Here is a 16,246-nt window from a genome sequence, read left to right on the forward strand (position 1 = left end):
CTTTTTCTTGTCTGGGAAACTCTTTATATGGCCATCGATTCTAAATGACAGCTTTGCAGGACAGAGTAATCTTGGTTGTAGGTTCTTGCTTTTCATCACTCTGAATATTTCTTGCCACTCCCTTCTGGCCTGCAATGTTTCTTTTGAGAAATCAGCTGACAGCTTTATGGGAACTCCCTTGTAGGTAATTAACTGCTTTTCTCTTGCTGCTTTTAAGATTCTCTCTTTGTCTTGAACCTTTTGCATTTTGATGATGATGTGTCTTGGTGTGGGCCTCTTGGGGTTCATCTTGTTTGGGACTCTCTGTGCTTCCTGGACTTGTATGTCTCTTTCCTTCACCAAGTTAGGAAAGTGTTTTGCCATTATTATTTCAAACAGGTTTTCGATTTCTTGTTCTCTCTCTTCTCCTTCTGGCACCCCCAAGATGCGAATGTTGGCACGCTTGAAGTTGTCCCAGAGGCTCCTTACACTATCCTCAGTTTTTTGGATTCTTTTTTCTTTTTGCTGTTCTGATTGGGCATTTTTTGCTTCCTGATATTCCGAATCAATGGTTTGCTTCTTGGCTTTACGTACTCTATTATTGAATCTGTGTAACTTATTCTTTATTTCAGTTAACGCCTCTTTCATTTCTGACTGTGTATCCATCATTTCTGACTGGTCCTTTTTTATGCTCTTGAGGCCCTCACTAAGTTCATTGAGCATCCTTATAAGCAGTATTTTGAACTCAGCATCTGTTAGGTTGCTTATCTCCATTTTGCTTAGTTCTTTTCTTGGGGTTTTGTTCTGTTCTTTCATTTGGGACCTGTTTCTTTGTCTCATTTTGGCTGTCTCTCTGTGTTTGTTTCTGTGTATTACTTAACGAGAGGTATGGGGCTAGCTGAGACCAGATGCTGCTTGTTTGAAAGAATTTAGGAAAACCTGAAGCAGGATCCCAGACAGGCCAATCCTATGGATAAGCAAGTGGCAACAGCTTGTTGGGCCTGAAAGTTGGGTGGGGCGGGGCCTCAGGGAGTCACCAGGGTGGGGCTACCAGTGTGATCCAGGTTGCTGGAGTCCCAGATATGGTGACTGTCTGCCGCCCCAGGGAAGGGCTCACCAAAGGAACAAAGGCCTCTGACAGCACATTTGTCCCGGAGAAAGCCCCCTCTCCAGCCCTCGCTCCAGTGCCAAACAGCTCAGTTCTTCCTTGTTTGTCTCTGGTGCCCCTCGAGCTGCCTCCCCTCCAAGCTTAGAGGGAGAGAGTCCGATAAGTCCGTGCGCGGGCCCTTTAAGGAGCTGCCTGGGCTCCAGCCGCCTCAGCCTCCCTGAGCCTCAGTTCCCGCTGGTTTTCCAGCCAGAAGTTATGGGGATTCTCTTCCTGGCACTGGAACCCTGAGCTATGTGCCTGGTGTGGGACGGGGACCCCTCAGTCCTCAGGGAGGACCTTCCCAGCCGAGGTGTCCTCCTGATTTTATCCGCCACACGTGGGTGTGGGACCAGCCCGTCCCCTCTGCCCCTCCTACCAGTCTCCATGTGGCTGCTGCTGTAATTCCGTAGTTGTAGGACTTCCATTCAGCTTGATTTCAGGCGGTTTTGAATGATGGTTGTTCTGTAGTTTAGTTGTAACTGTGATGTGGCTGTGGGAGGACGGATACTGCGGTTACCTACCCGCCGTCTTGACTGGAACGACCCAGTTAATTTCTTAATAGATACAGGGGCTACTCATTCAGTCCTAACTGAGCCTCTGGTCCACTAACTGAGAAGACCTCAGTTCAAGGAGCGACAGGTCAGACTGCCCTTTACTCTTGGACAACCAAGAGGACTGTAAATCTTGGAAAGGACACCATTACACCCTCCTTCTTAGTTATGCCTGAATGTTCATTTCCTCTGTTGAGACGTGATCTCCAAAAGTTACAGGCTACAATATCATTTATTGGAGAAGAAGCACACCTTACTGTAAACCCAGAACATTAGGACCAACCCCCATTCTCCCTTTCAAAAATACTTGTAACCTGCCCTTTGTCAGAATATCTTTTTCAGGAAGGAAGCTCAGGCCCTTTGGAAACGGACCCTGAGACATCGGCTTACATGAAGAAATTACATCTCTTCCCTTCCGTCCGGGCTGAAAGCAACCCTCCCGGACTAGCTGGCCACCAGCCACCAACTGTGGTTCAACTGCTTGCCAGGGCAACTCCAGTCAGGGTAAGACAATACCCCATGAGCCATGAAGCAAAGAAGGGCGTTGCCCCTCATATTCGTCGGCTCCGGGAGGCTGGGATTCTGGTTCCCTGCCAATCATCCTGGAATACACCCTTACTTCCAGTGTTGCAATCTGGCACCAAAGACTTTAGGCCAGTACACGATTTGAGAGAAGTAAACAAACGGGTTGAGACCATACACCTGACGGTCCCAAACCCCTATACTCTATTGCGCCTACTTCCACCAGAACACCAGTTCCATACAGTTCTGGATTTGAAGGGTGCCTTCTTTAGCATCCCTTTAGCTCTGTCAGCCAGCCTATCTGCATCTGAGTGGACAGACCCTGAGGAGGGATTTCCGGGACAGCTAACGTGGACAAGACCACCCCAAGGCTTTACAGACTCCCCTACTCTATTTGATGAGGCTCTCAGTTCTGACTTGCAGTACTTTCGACAAGAGGACCCTGAATGTACCCTACTCCGATATGTAGATGACCTTCTCCTAGCAGCAAAGGACAAGGAGAATTGCCAGAGAGGTACTGAGCACCTCCTGGGCACCTGACAGACATTAGGGTGCCGGGTCTTGGCCAAAAAGGCTCAGTTGTGTTCCCCACAAGTCACATACCTGGGGTATGAGATTAGTAAAGGGCAGTGGACCTTTCTCTGAACTGCACAGAGGCCATCCTGTGAATTCCCATCCCGAAAACTAAGCAAGTCAGGGGATTCCTAGGGGCAAAAGGTACCACTGCCTGTGGATCCCGGGATTCGCAGCCATTGCAAAATCTCTATATGCGAGCACGGGGGGAATGCAGCCTCAGTCTGGACTGAGACAGAGCAGGAGGCTTTTGAAACCCTGGTGTCAGCTCCGGCTCTTGCCCTACCTGACATTACAAGGCCCTTCCATTTATATGTAAGTGAGGTGAGAGGAATAGCAAAGGGAGTCCTCACTCAAAACCTAGGACCCTGGAAGAGACCAGTACCTACTTGTCCAAAAGACTAGATCCAGTAGCCACCGGACGGCCTGTCTGCCTCAGAGCAATGGCAGCTGCTGCTCTCCTAGTACAGGGGGCAGGCACGTTACCTCTGGGGTAAGAGTTAGCTTTGACTGCACCCCATGCGGCTGAAGCCCTCCTCTGGAGTGCTCCGGAGCGCTGGATGTCAAACACCCGAGTCACTCAGCTCCAGGCACTCCTCCTGGATCAACCCCACCTCAAATTCCACAAGACGGTGGCCATTAATCCTGCTAGTCTGCTCCCCGATGATGACCCGGAGGAACCTCTACATGACTGCCTGGAGGTAATTGAAACAGTGCAGACAACCCGCCCAGATCTCAAGGATGACCCACTGCCATCATCAGATGAGGTATTGTTCACAGATGGGAGCAGCTATATCCAAAAAGGAATCAGGCGTGCTGGGGCAGCAGTAGTAACTCTGGACCATGTCATTTGGTCTCACTCATTAAGTAGAGGAACTTCAGGCCAAAGGGCTGAACTCATAGCCCCGATCCAGGCCCTATGCTGGGGAAAGAATAAATCAATAACCATCTATTCATACAGTTGGTATACCTTTGCCACAGTACATGTGCATAGTGCCATTTATTGGGAACGAGGACTTCTGACCTCAGGCCTGGGAAGGATATTAAAAATAAGGAAAAAAATTCTTGCCTTATTAGATGCAATTTGGTTACCAAAGGCTGTAGCTATAGTACATTGTAAAGAACATCAAAAAGAGAACTCCACAGATGCACAGGGAAATCGTGCTGCAGATCAGGAAGCTTGAGATAACAACCCTAAAACCAGTGGGGCCTCTACACATATTAGTCACCATGCCAAACCTAAGTTTGCCTTCGACTTCTACTTACACTGGTTCAGAAAATGACGTAGTCAAGCAAAAACAAGCCACAAAGGAAAGCAATGGATGGTGGATACTGTCTGATGGGCGGTTTTGGGTCCCAGAGACTTTAGGGAGGACTTTAGTTAATTAGCTGCACCAAACCACTCATTTAGGCCACACCAAGCTTACTGAACTCCTGAGAGGCAGGTACGTCATACCCAAGTTAGACAATATAGTGGATAGCACTGTATCCAGGTGCATGACCTGTGCCTAGGTTAATGCTAAACAGGATAGAAAAACTCCTCTGGGAATCCAGGCCCAGGGAGCCTCTCTAGGGGAACATTGGGAAGTAGATTTTAGAGAAGTTAAGTTACCAGCGTCAGGATATAAATACCTCCTGGTTTACTTAGACACTTTCTCTGGGTGGGTTGAGGCTTACCCTACTAAAACAGAGACAGCCACCATTGTAGTTAAGAAATTACTCCAGGAAATCATTCCTAGATTCGGGTCACCTGTGACTCTAGGGTCAGACAATGGCCCTGCCTTTATGGCAAGAATATCACAGGACATAGCCAAGGTCCTGAATATTAATTGGAAACTCCATTGTGCCTACCAACCCCAAAGCTCAGGGCAGGTAGAGCACATGAACAGGACTTTAAAGAAAACCGTAACCAAATTTACTTTAGAAACTGGTGAAAACTGGACCACTCTGCTCCCCCTCGCCCTTTTACAGGCAAGATGTACCCCATATGAGGAGGGATTCTCCCCTTATGAAATAATGAATGGTAGACCTCCTCCCATTCTTCCCAAGCTCAGGGAAGAACTGAAGGCTGAAATTCACAACTACTCCTTACTCAAGTTCTTACAAGCCCTACAGTCCACTCAGGAGGCCATCCATAAACACATCTGCAACACCCTGCCGGTGCTCACCTCGAAAACTGTGTACCCCTTCCAGCCCAGGGACTCTGTGTGGATAAAGAAGCTCACCGCTCAAGGACTAACTCCGGCCTGGAAGGGACCATACGCTGTCATCCTGACTACACCAACGGCTGTCAAGGTCAATGGCATCCTGACCTGGCTGCACCATTCCCGGCTGAAGGTGGAAAAGGCAAAATGGATGGTCCGGGCCTCTCCAGACCCCTTGAAGATGAGACTCTTGCATTCATTGGGACCTTAATTTTTCTAATTATGACTGTTCAGGGGAATCCTTATAGACCTGGGCCCCAGTGGAACTAGGAACTTAGAAATGAAATATTGGGGGAGGTCTTCAGAAATGTCACCACAAAGGGGATGGAAAAACCTGTTTTCAATCTCAACCTATGTGACCTCGTGAGAGGCACCATAGGCACAAAGGCTATTACTGAAGATAATGCAGAAGAAATAGAAGGACCCATACCCTGGGTTATAGGACATCTTTGAGGAAACGGGGGCTACAAGGAGTAGGAATCTACATATGCACAGGGAGTGGTACAGTCACCACGAGTTGCTTGAATGCAAATGAATACTTTTGTCCATCTTAGGATTGTGAAACCATATTTACTGTTAAGGGCTATCTAAGAAACAGACCCTCATATAGATTTTAAAAGGTTAGCCAATCCCTAGGATCTCCCTATAGGGAACTCTAACCCCATTCAGATTGAGGTTACTAGTCAGCTAAACCCTTATTGGGCCACAGAAAGGACATAGGGACTGAGGCTATATGTAACTGGTAAAAATCCTGGAATTCTATTCACCATTCGGAAGAAGGTTTCAGAAAAACAAAAACAAATAATCTCCATTGGCCCATAGCAGAGTTACTCTCCCTATGCGGGTCTGGGTCCCACTTAAACCCACTCTAAAAAAACTATACAAAGGAAAATAAATTCTGTAAAACTCCATGTAGTTAAGGGCCAATATAACCCTGACCCAGAGGAGAAAGGAAAGTCAGTGGTTTGACTTATATATAAACCAGTGGGGAATGAGCTAGGCTACTTGACTCCATTCTGACCAGTTGTTCAGGCACGTACACACTGGAGTGGTTTCAAAAAAACCTGGGACTGACACCCAGAGGAACCATAAAGAAAGAGGTTAATGATTGCCTGTACCTTGACCTCTGTAACAGCTCTTCCAGTACCCGTTCCTACCAAAAAGAAAGAGATTAATGACCCGTTCCTCCCTCAACGTCACCAAAAGTGGAGCCAAGAGAATGAGCCCTTATAAGCAAGCGACAAAGAAGGCTTGGGGCTGTGGATTTGGGGAGACTATGACCCCTGCAGCCTACCAGTGAATAAAAGTGCTCCTTTCATTTATAATTTTGCTGTGCATCTCTGGTTGTATTGCTGACACGCCACAACACTGTGCTGGTGGGGTGGGGGGATGGGGGGGATGGCTATGCTGAGGCAATAGCATCTTCTCAGGGTTCTCTGACTGGAGCATTGGTATTGTCATTTTTCGAGTTTAGCAGTTCAAATAGGAGTTTTAATTTGTAATTCCCTAATAATATGTGATATGGAGCTTATTTCTGTATGCTTTTTCACCATCTCAGTATCTTTTTTGACCAAGTGTCTCTTCAGATCTTGTCCCATTTTTAAAAAATTTTCTTTTTATCAGCCTTGTCGAAACAAGGCCACCAAAAATTTGGCTGCCCCCGCCCCCGAAAATGGAAGAGAGATCTTTACCCATTTGTAATGGGGTTGTTTGTTTGAGAGTCCTTTGTATATTTTGAGCCCAAATCCTTTATCAGATATGTGTTTTGCAAATATGGCTAGTCTCTTGGTTCTCTGAACCAGGTCTTTCCCAGATTAGGAGTTTCAATTTTGTAAAGTTCATATTATTATTTTCTTTTATGACTAGGCTTTTGATGTATGTGTTAAAAATCACCACCAAAGCCAAGGCCAAATAGATTTTCTTTTATGTTTTCTTCTAGATACCTGATAGTTTTGCATTTTAAATTTGTCTATGGACAACTTTGTGTGAATTTTGGTGTAGGATGTTGTGTTAACATTCATTTCATTCCACTTGGTTTCCAATTAATTTTTTCTTAACTATTTTTGCAGACGTCATGGGATATTTGGCTTCACTTCAGTTTAAATTTCCAAAATTTAATGGGTTCAGCAGGGCTGCCCCGAAGGGGTCTGGCCTTCACTGAACTGTGAGCTGAGTGGTTTGCATTGCTCCACCTCCAATGGCTGGCAGGGGGCGTCAGAGCTCCCCCTTATGGCCACAGGGCACGTGGGCCTTCTGTCCATGGACTGGGCTTCTGCATTTTGAGGGAGGTCCGTGTTGTCAGGTTGTTAGGGAGAGATGTTGACAGGAGCTTGGTGTCCTGAGGACCCTCTGAGGGGCACCACTGAGGGAGGAAAAGAGGAAGAGAAGCTTCTGGTGCAGGAGGAATGCTGAGGGGGTGATGGGGTGTTAGTCTTCCGATGACTCAGAACAGGAAATGCTTGTGGAAAATTGTGGTGTTTTTAGTTAGTTTTACGTGTGGTGTAAGATAGTGTCCAGTGTCTAGTGTCAGTTACTGCACGTACACACCCTGGCAGGCTCTTTCTTGTAAACATAAAGGCCTTGAGAAACCCAAAGAAAACTATAAAGATAAGGGGTTAATGACGGCCTTGGGAAACTCAGAGGAACCATGAGAAAAAAGAGATTAATGGCTGCCCTGGCCTCTAACAAGCTCCTCTCTCCCCTTCTGTGTATCATCCCCCCCTAACGGTGCCAAAAGCGGCGCCAAGAGAATGTAGTTGTTTTTTCTTTCTTTCTGTAGTTTGTGCCTATAAAAGTGGGCAACAAAGAAGCAGGTGGCTGAGGATTTGGGGAGAGCCCCCCGCCCGCCGGTGTAATAAAGTGCTCCTTCACAATCCGACTGTGCGTCCCTGGTTGTCTCGCGGACACCTCACACCATTTGGAGGCCCCAGCGAGACCCCTGGTGCTTTAGGACACCAGGAGACAGACGCCTAGGATGCATGGCCTCTTCCGGTCTGGCCACCGGACCTGTAGTTCTTTAGGGGGGTACCACCTGAGCCGTTCCAGGGCCCCAAAGATCCTACTTAGGTTTCCGATGAGCGGCCGGGAGATGCCAAGACATCCCCAAAAGATGAAAGGAGACCTGGTAAAGCCTCCGGAGGTAGGTTCTGGGTGACTGGTCTTTCTGGGAGAGGGTGAGAGGGTGGACGCAGCGTACCTCTCCTCTCCGGGATCCCCCTAAGACGTTAGGTGGGGTTCATCATGTTCCCACTGGATAAGGAATTTTCCTTGGCCCGCCGCTGGGGCGGAAGGGGAGTCTGATCACCTCCCGGGAACTTGTGGTGTGTGAATGTGACTGTGTGGATGCAATTGTGTGTGAGTGACCGTGCTCCACGACACTTGTTATGGAGCCTGTGTGGGTCCTTACCTGTGGTCCCGTGACGACCTCTAAAAGAGGCTAAGGGCAGTGTCGGATTCTTGGGGACATTCTGGTCTCCACCTGCGAGCCTGATCCGTGCGGGGGTTACACCCGCCTGCCGAGGCCAAGAGGCGTCTAAATCTGCGCGAGGGAAACTGCCAGGTGGACGAAGCGAAAAGTTTCTGTCTTGTGTGTTTTCTTTTGTCTCTGTTCCCTATACGTGGCCCATGTGCTTCTTCTGTGGCTGCAGCCTGTTTGTCCGCTGTCTCTCGAGGATACATTGGTGCCGGCCGGTCTCTCTAGAGGTTGAGGGTATTTTATCCTGGCTCACGGACCTTCTGCAAGGGAGCCTACAGCTCTTTAGCCCTTGGGAATTCTCGGTTTTCTCTTGTTTCCTGTTTTTCTGTTTAATCTGAGGCGAGCTTGTGGCTAAAACATCTATTTAGGGAGGATGGGAAATAGGCAAAGTTCATAAAAGACCCCCTCGGTTGCCTCTTACAGCATTTCAGGGAAGCTTTTGGAGACGAATATGGGTATGGGATTAAATTCTCAAAAGGTAAATTGTGCACTCTGTAAATTAGAATGGCCCACTTTCGGGGTAGGGTGGCCCAGTACAGGCTCTTTGCCCCAGAGTTGGTGCAGGCACTCACCGGGGGCCACAGGGGCCGCAGAGTTCCCGGGAGGGCGGTCCAGCTGCAGAGGGGGCGTGTTCCTTCCCTGCCGGCCAGGCGGCTCGTCCACAGCGGCTTTGGTGGCAGCTAGTTTCCAACAGGCTTCTCTGAACTTTGGGGAGTTGAATATAGGGATCCCAGGCACGGGTGCGAAGTGCTCTTAGAGAGTTAAAAAACACTCTGCCCCTCGTAAACATATGTGTTAGGACGTCGCTCCCCTTTCCTGCGCCCTTTTGTAAACCTGGGGTCAGAGGAAATGTTCCCATTCCTCTGCCCGCGGTGGGACCCAAATACTGTCGGGGGAGGGGCTTTCTTAGACACTTTTCACCGTGTTCTCCTGTTAGGCCTATTGGCCCAATTGGCTGAATTAGCAAAGGTGGTAGGAGCAGACTTAAGGGAAACAGGGCACACGGAATAGGGTCACCCTAGGAAGGGAAACATGAGGAAGGGTCAGGACGGCAGGCCTAGGTCCCGATTAGGGATAGAAAAGATAAGGGCAAAGTCAGGTGTAGAGGAACAAATAAAAAGCCGTCCTTATTTAGGAAAATGACAGGGCCAGGGCTCCTTCCAACTGAGCCCTCCGGAGCCCAGAATAATACAAGACAACAGGGCACAAACTAGTTAGTTTCCTGGTAGACACTGGTGCAGCAGACTCAGTCTTGACCGGGCCAATGGGGCCCTAACCTAGCCCTGGACTTCAAAGAGGACTATAGACCTTGGGGAAAATACTGTGACTCATTCCTTTCTGGTCCTGCCAGAGTGCCCGTACCCCCTACTCGGACGTGATCTCCTCCAGAGATCATTCAATTGCTGGCCACTGCCACTCCAGGCCAGCCCCCACATCAAGTTCCACAAGATGTTGGCCATCAATCCTGCCAGCCTGCCTCCAGACAATGACCGGAGAAACCTCTGCAGGACTGCCTGGGGGCAATCAACACTGCAGACGGCCGCCCAGACCTCAGGGATGTCCCTCTGCCACCATCAGATGAGGTGTTGTTCACGGACGGGAGCAGCTATGTCCAGGAAGAAATCAGGTATGCTGGGACAGCAGTAGTAACTCTGGACAGTGTCATTTGGTCTCAGTCATTAAACAGGGGACTTCAGCCCAAGGGGCTGAACTCATCGCCCTAATCCAGGCTCTCTGATGGGGCAAGGGGACACCATGCTGCAGATAAGGAAGCTCGACAGGTGGCCCTAAAACCAGTGGGGACCTCTCCAGATATCAGTCACCACGCCAAACCCAAGTTTGCCTCTGACTCCTACTTACACTGGGTCGGAAAGTGACTCAGTGAAGCAGAAACAAGCCACAAAGGAAATCAACGGATGATGGACACTGCCTGATGGGAGGTTGTTAGTCCCAGAGGCTCTAGGTCGGACTTTGGTCAACCAGCTGCACCAGCCCACCCACTCAGGTTACACCAAGCTCACTGAACTCCGGAGAGGCAGGCAATGTCCAGTAAGGTCACAGGGCAAAGGAGAAGGCGGAGGGAAGCAGGAATGTGCAGGTCTAAGTAGGGAGGAGGAGGAGAAAATGGGGGATGTGCAGACAGCGGATTGACTGAGCAAGCTCTCAGGTTCATGTCAGGGGAGGGAGCAGAAAAGTCACAGAGGGTCTATCAGCAAGCTGAAGAAGGATTGTGGAGAGGGAAGAAATAAAAAGAGAAGGAAGGATAAGAGAAAGGGACACACATAGTACAGGAAGACAGGACGTTGGAGGAACACTCAAGAAGGGAAGGAACAGGACACAGAGACGGAGAGCCTGCCCCAGATGATAGAACAACAGTCTGGGATGTAGTAAAGGGAGTAACAGGTTTAGGCTACTCCTGACCCTTAGATCAGACAACGGCTCCGCCTTGATAGCAAAGATATCACAGGGTATGTCTAAGGGGTTAAATATAAATTAGAAGCTCCATTGTGCTTACCGCCCACAGAGCTCCGGGCAGGTAAAGCGCTTGAACAGGACTTTAGAAACCGGTGAAAACTGGACCACTCTGCTCCCCCTCGCCCTCTTACAGTTCTTGCAGGCCCTGCAGTCTGCCCAGAAGGCCGTCCATAAACACATCTGCGATGCCCTGCCTGTGCCCACCGCAGACCCTGTGCCCACTTTCCAGCCTGAGGACTCAATGTAGGTAAAGAAATTCACCACCCAGGGACTAACTCCGGCCTGGAAGGGACCATACACTGTCATCCTGCCTGCACCAACGGCTGTCAAGGTCAACGGCATCCCCGTCTGGCTGCACCATTCCTGGCTGAAGGCGGAAAAAGCAGAATGGACAGTGCAGGCCTCTCCTTAAAAATGAGACTCTTGCATTTACCGGGACTCTAATTTTTCTGATTATGACTGTACAGGGGAATCTTGTTCATGGTATCTCCCCTGCCAGGTAAGTATGTACAGGGGAATCTTTATAGATCTGGACCCCAATGGAACTGGGAACTTAGAAATGGGATATTGGGGGAGGTCTTAAGAAATGTCGCCACAAAGGGGATAGAAAAACCTATTTTCAGTCTCAGCCTATGTTACCTCATGAGAGGCACCATAGGCACAGATAGTATTACTGAAGATTGATGTCACATAGAAAGCCCTACCCTGGGCTGTGGGACATCTACGGGGGAATGGGGACCACCACAGGTAGGAATCTGTATATGCCCAGGGAGCGGTACAGTCACCACAAGTTGCTTGAATACGAGTGAATACTTTTGTCCACCTTGGGGTTGTGAAACCATATTTACTACTAAGGACTATCTGAGAAGCAGGGACCCTCATTCGGGTTTTAGAAGGTTAACAAAGACCAAGGGTTTCCCATAGGAAAATCTGACCGCATTCAGATTACTGTCATTAGTCAGCCAGACTTTATTAGGCCGCAGGAAGGTCATAGGGGCTGACTGCTGGTGATGCCTAAATTCGAGGCCACCTTATTATAGAGGGCTAGGCCTCTGAACCAATTTCCCAGCCCCCAGATGCTGACAACTGTACATGGGAGCAGCCCAAGTTAACTTTGGGGGATATCCAGGGGCAAGGGACTTGCATACACCCACCTAAGTATAACTTCAAGCAATACAAAACAGATGAGGTTTGTTTATTTATTTATTTATTTATTTTTAAATCTTTATTGTTGAATGTATTACAGATGTTCCTCATTTTTCCCCCATTGACCCCCTCCTCCCCACTCTCACCCCCCTCCCGCCTTTTCCCACACTGTTGTCTGTGTCCATTGGTTATGCATATAAGTTCTTTGGTTTATTCCCCCCCCAACCCCTTTCCCTTTGAGGTTTGTCAGTCTAGCAATGATTTTGTACTTCTTAATCCCTTCACCTTTTTCACCCATTCCCCTAACCCCCTCCCATCTGGCAACCAACAAGATGTTCTCTGTATCTGTGAGAATGTTTCTCAAAGCAGATGAGGGTTAGATCTCCTTTTCCTCAAGCAGGGGGGACTCTGTGTGGCACTAGGTGAAACTTGCTGTTTCTATGCCAATAACTTGGGAATAACACAGGGACAGAGTTAATATCCTTAATATATTAAAAAAGGTCAATGATTTGACTTGTACATAAAACCAGTGGGGCTGTAATAACTCCATTCTGACCCTCAGTTACTGCACGTACACACCCTGGCAGACTTTTTCTTGTAAACATAAGGGCCTTGAGAAACCCAAAGAAAACTATAAAGATAAGGGGTTAATGATGGCCTTGGGAAACTCAGAGGAACCATGAGAAAACAGAGATTAATGGCTGCCCTGACCTCTAACAAGCTCCTCTCTCCCCTTCTCTGTATCAACCCCCTTAACGGTGCCAAAAGCGGCGCCAAGAGAATGTAGGTTTTTTTTTTTTTTTTTCCCCCTGTAGTTTGTGCCTATAAAAGTGGGCAACAAAGAAGCAGGTGGCTGAGGATTTGGGGAGACCCCTCCAGCCCGCTGGTGTAATAAAGTGCTCCTTTACAATCCGGCTGTGCGTCCTTGGTTATCTTGCTGACACCTCACAACAGGTGGCCAGTGGTCCCAGTGCCACTTATGCGTGTTCATTTCTGGGCTCTCCACCCGCCCCGTGGTCCTTGCGTCTGTTTCCACGCCAGGCCACACTGTTTCGGTGGTTTGGAGTCAGGGAGCGTGGTGCCTCTAGCTTTTTTCTTCCTCAAGTTTGCTTTGGCTCTTCGGGGTCCCTTGTGGTTCGACCTAAATGTTAGGATTGTTCTGTTTCTGTGGAAATAAGGCAGGAGAGTAAGAAACTAGGGGAATTCCTTGACAAGTGGAATTGGGGAAACTGAGACAAAATAATTAAACAAGGCCAAACGATTTGAGCGATTTACAGCCGGCTAATGAATCACAAGGTTTTCTCTTCCCTAACAAGGACACTAAGGAGCACATGGTTTACGTATTTCAGACCATCCTGGGACGGAATGGCCTCGGCCCCTGTCCCTCTTCAATGAGGTTCTTTGAAAATAAAACTACCAGAAAATAACCCCTGAGCCCTCTGTATGTACATTTTGACGAATCAGCATATTGAGGGACACACCTGGAAAGAATCAGCATATTGAGGGACACACCTGGAAAGAATCAGCATATTGAGGGACACACCTGGAAAGAATCAGCACATTGAGGGACACACCTGGAAAGCTGCCGAATATTAAATGGAGACCCTGCCCCGAGGCCTTCCCTCGGGTTCCCCTGGCCACAGGGAGGAGAAGGAGCGCCGTGCGCTCTCCCCAAGCACGCCCACACCGTGTACCTCCGCTCTCTTCTCCGAAACTCCGAGGGTCCCCACGAGACTTGCAACGGGGAACAAGGGGCAGCAGCTGCTGCCCGGGCTCACCCCGACCTGTCTCCAAGGCCCCTTTCCCCGACTCTCCCGTGAGCTGACAGCGGCCCCTCCTTGGCGCGTTTCTTTCCCATAAGGTTTCTAGGGAGCCAAAGCCGCCGCCTGGCTCCCTCCTGCTGCTGCTTCTGTCCTGAGCTCTTCCTTCGTTTCTCAGTCCCCAGCTTCAGTAAAGGCACTCTCAAAACCACCTGGGCTCAGGTTGTGAGATATTTCCTGCAAGAAGTCAGGGATCCACACACTACTGGCCCAGACTCCATCCAGTAACAAAAATGCCATTGGAATTTTGGTTGGGATTGCACTGACTCTATGGATCACCTTGGGTAGAATGCACTTTTTTAAAAAATTGATTTTAGAGAGAGAGGAAGGGAGACTGAGAGAGAAAGAAAACAGTGATCGGCTGCCTCCGGTATGCGTCCCAACCAGGAATCAAACCTGAAACCCCTCAGTGCATGGGATGATGTTCCAACCAACCGAGACACACTGGCCAGGGCTGGAATAGACATTAAAAAGTATTCATCTTCAGCCCAGCCAGGGTGGCTCAGGGATTGAGCATTGACCCACGCACCAAGAGGTCGCCAGTTGGAGTCCCAGTCAGGGCACATGCCCAGGCTGTGGGTCAAATCCCCAGTGGGGGGCATGCAGGAGGCAGCCAATCTGTTTCTATCTCTCTCTCTTCCTCTCCCTTCCCCTCTATCTCTGAAATCAATAAAGAAGAAAAAACTTAACTTAAATAAATAAATGTTTAAATAAAAAAAGTATTACTTTTCACCTGACTGGTGTGGCTCAGTGGATTGAGAAGTCTGGGTTTGATTCCGGGTCAGGGCACACGCCCAGGTTGCGGGCCTGATCCCCAGTAGGGGGTGTGCAGGAGGCAGCTGAACGGTGTTTCTCTGCCACATCAATGTTTCTATCTCTCTTTCTCTAAAACAAACAAACAAACAAACAAACAAACAAACAAACAACACGCCCCCCCAAACTCAAATCAATTAAAAAAAGTATTCATCTTCTAGTCCATGAATACTGGTATCTTTTTATTTATTTGTGTCTTCTTTGCTCCTTGCATTTCTTTCATCAGTGCCTTACAGTTGTCAATGTAAGGTCTTTTACCGTGATTACCTTTATTCCTAGGTGTTTTGTTCTTTTGACACAACTGTAAATGGGATTTTTTTCTTTTCATTTTCCCAAACTTTATTAAAGAAAAAGCAATGATATTAAATCTCTAAAACATAGTCACTTTTCTGGGATTTCTCCCTTGAAAATGTGATGTTTGGTTTGGAAACACACACCAGGGCGTGCATGGCTCCTCACTGTACTAAGCTGGCGAGAGGCTGAAATCCTAAAATGTTCACCTTCCAAATTTCTCCAGTCTGTGGTCTGTCTTTGGATCAGCAACAATTGCCCGAACAGCTACTGTGGCTTCATTAATTTTTGTCTGTATCTCTCTGAGCTCTTCTATGTGAAGCGATCTCAGAATTTGAGCAGCTTTAGTAAGAACTGCATCTCCGGTGTCAAGAATATGCTTGTCTAAAGCAACAGGCAATCCCTCGTCTGCTTGATTTGCTTTGGCAACTGCCTCCTGTGTCCAGAGCTCCTGGACCAAAATGTGCATTGCCTTAAGGTTACCATGGTGCTGAATCTGAGGAAGGTTAGCCAAAGCCATTCCACCAGACTTAAAGTCAGGATCATTAACATCCACGCTGGTCAATGGCTCTGCATTTTTAGCTGCATTGTCATTGTTTTTTGTATTATCAGCTACCGGGTCCTTGTATTTTTCAGCATTATCTCCATTATCAGCATTATGTAAGAGCTAAACCAAGAAGTCAGTCAATTGCTTCTTGTTGATCTTGAATCTTGAAAGGACAGTTAACATCTGTGAGATACTTTTCAAAGAAGTGGGCCAGTCACTGCTGCGGATGTTCCTTAAGTTATCTTTGTCTTCAATCTTGTGGTGTCTGATTTTCTGGGCTTCAATCCAAACAACAAAGTTTCTAAATTCTGTTTCATTGTTGCAGCTGAAGCCGCAGAGTTGTGCCCATCGAGGGCCTTCAGCTTGCTGTCCAACATGGTCCAGGCTTCTTGCTCCTGCCCCAGGGGCTTTGCCCAGGAGAGGAGTAAGACTGCTTTCTTAATTTGTCTTTCTGGTGGTGCATTGTTAGTGTGTAGAAATGCAACCAATTTTTGTATGGTGATTTTGTGTCCGGCAAATGTACTGGGCTCATTAGTTCTAGCAGTTTTTTGGTGGTGGAGTGATGTGGAAAATTGGAATTAAAAAATCCCACTGTAGCCCAGCCGGTGTGGCTCAGGTGTTGAGCATTGACTCCTGTACCAAGAGGTTGAGTTTGATTCCTGGTCAGGGCATATATCCAGGCTTTGGGCTCGATCCCCAGTGG

The 16,246-nt window shown here is 48.2% G+C and overlaps 1 pseudogene; it reads right to left on the reverse strand.

Annotated features, from left to right (window-relative positions):
• Nucleotides 1-15,201: 15,201 nt before the first annotated feature.
• On the reverse strand, nucleotides 15,202-15,920 carry LOC118641364 (annotated as a pseudogene).
• Nucleotides 15,921-16,246: the final 326 nt, after the last annotated feature.

Source organism: Molossus molossus, unplaced genomic scaffold (genome assembly GCF_014108415.1).
Source record: "Molossus molossus isolate mMolMol1 unplaced genomic scaffold, mMolMol1.p scaffold_m16_p_3, whole genome shotgun sequence".
NCBI lineage: Eukaryota > Metazoa > Chordata > Mammalia > Chiroptera > Molossidae > Molossus > Molossus molossus.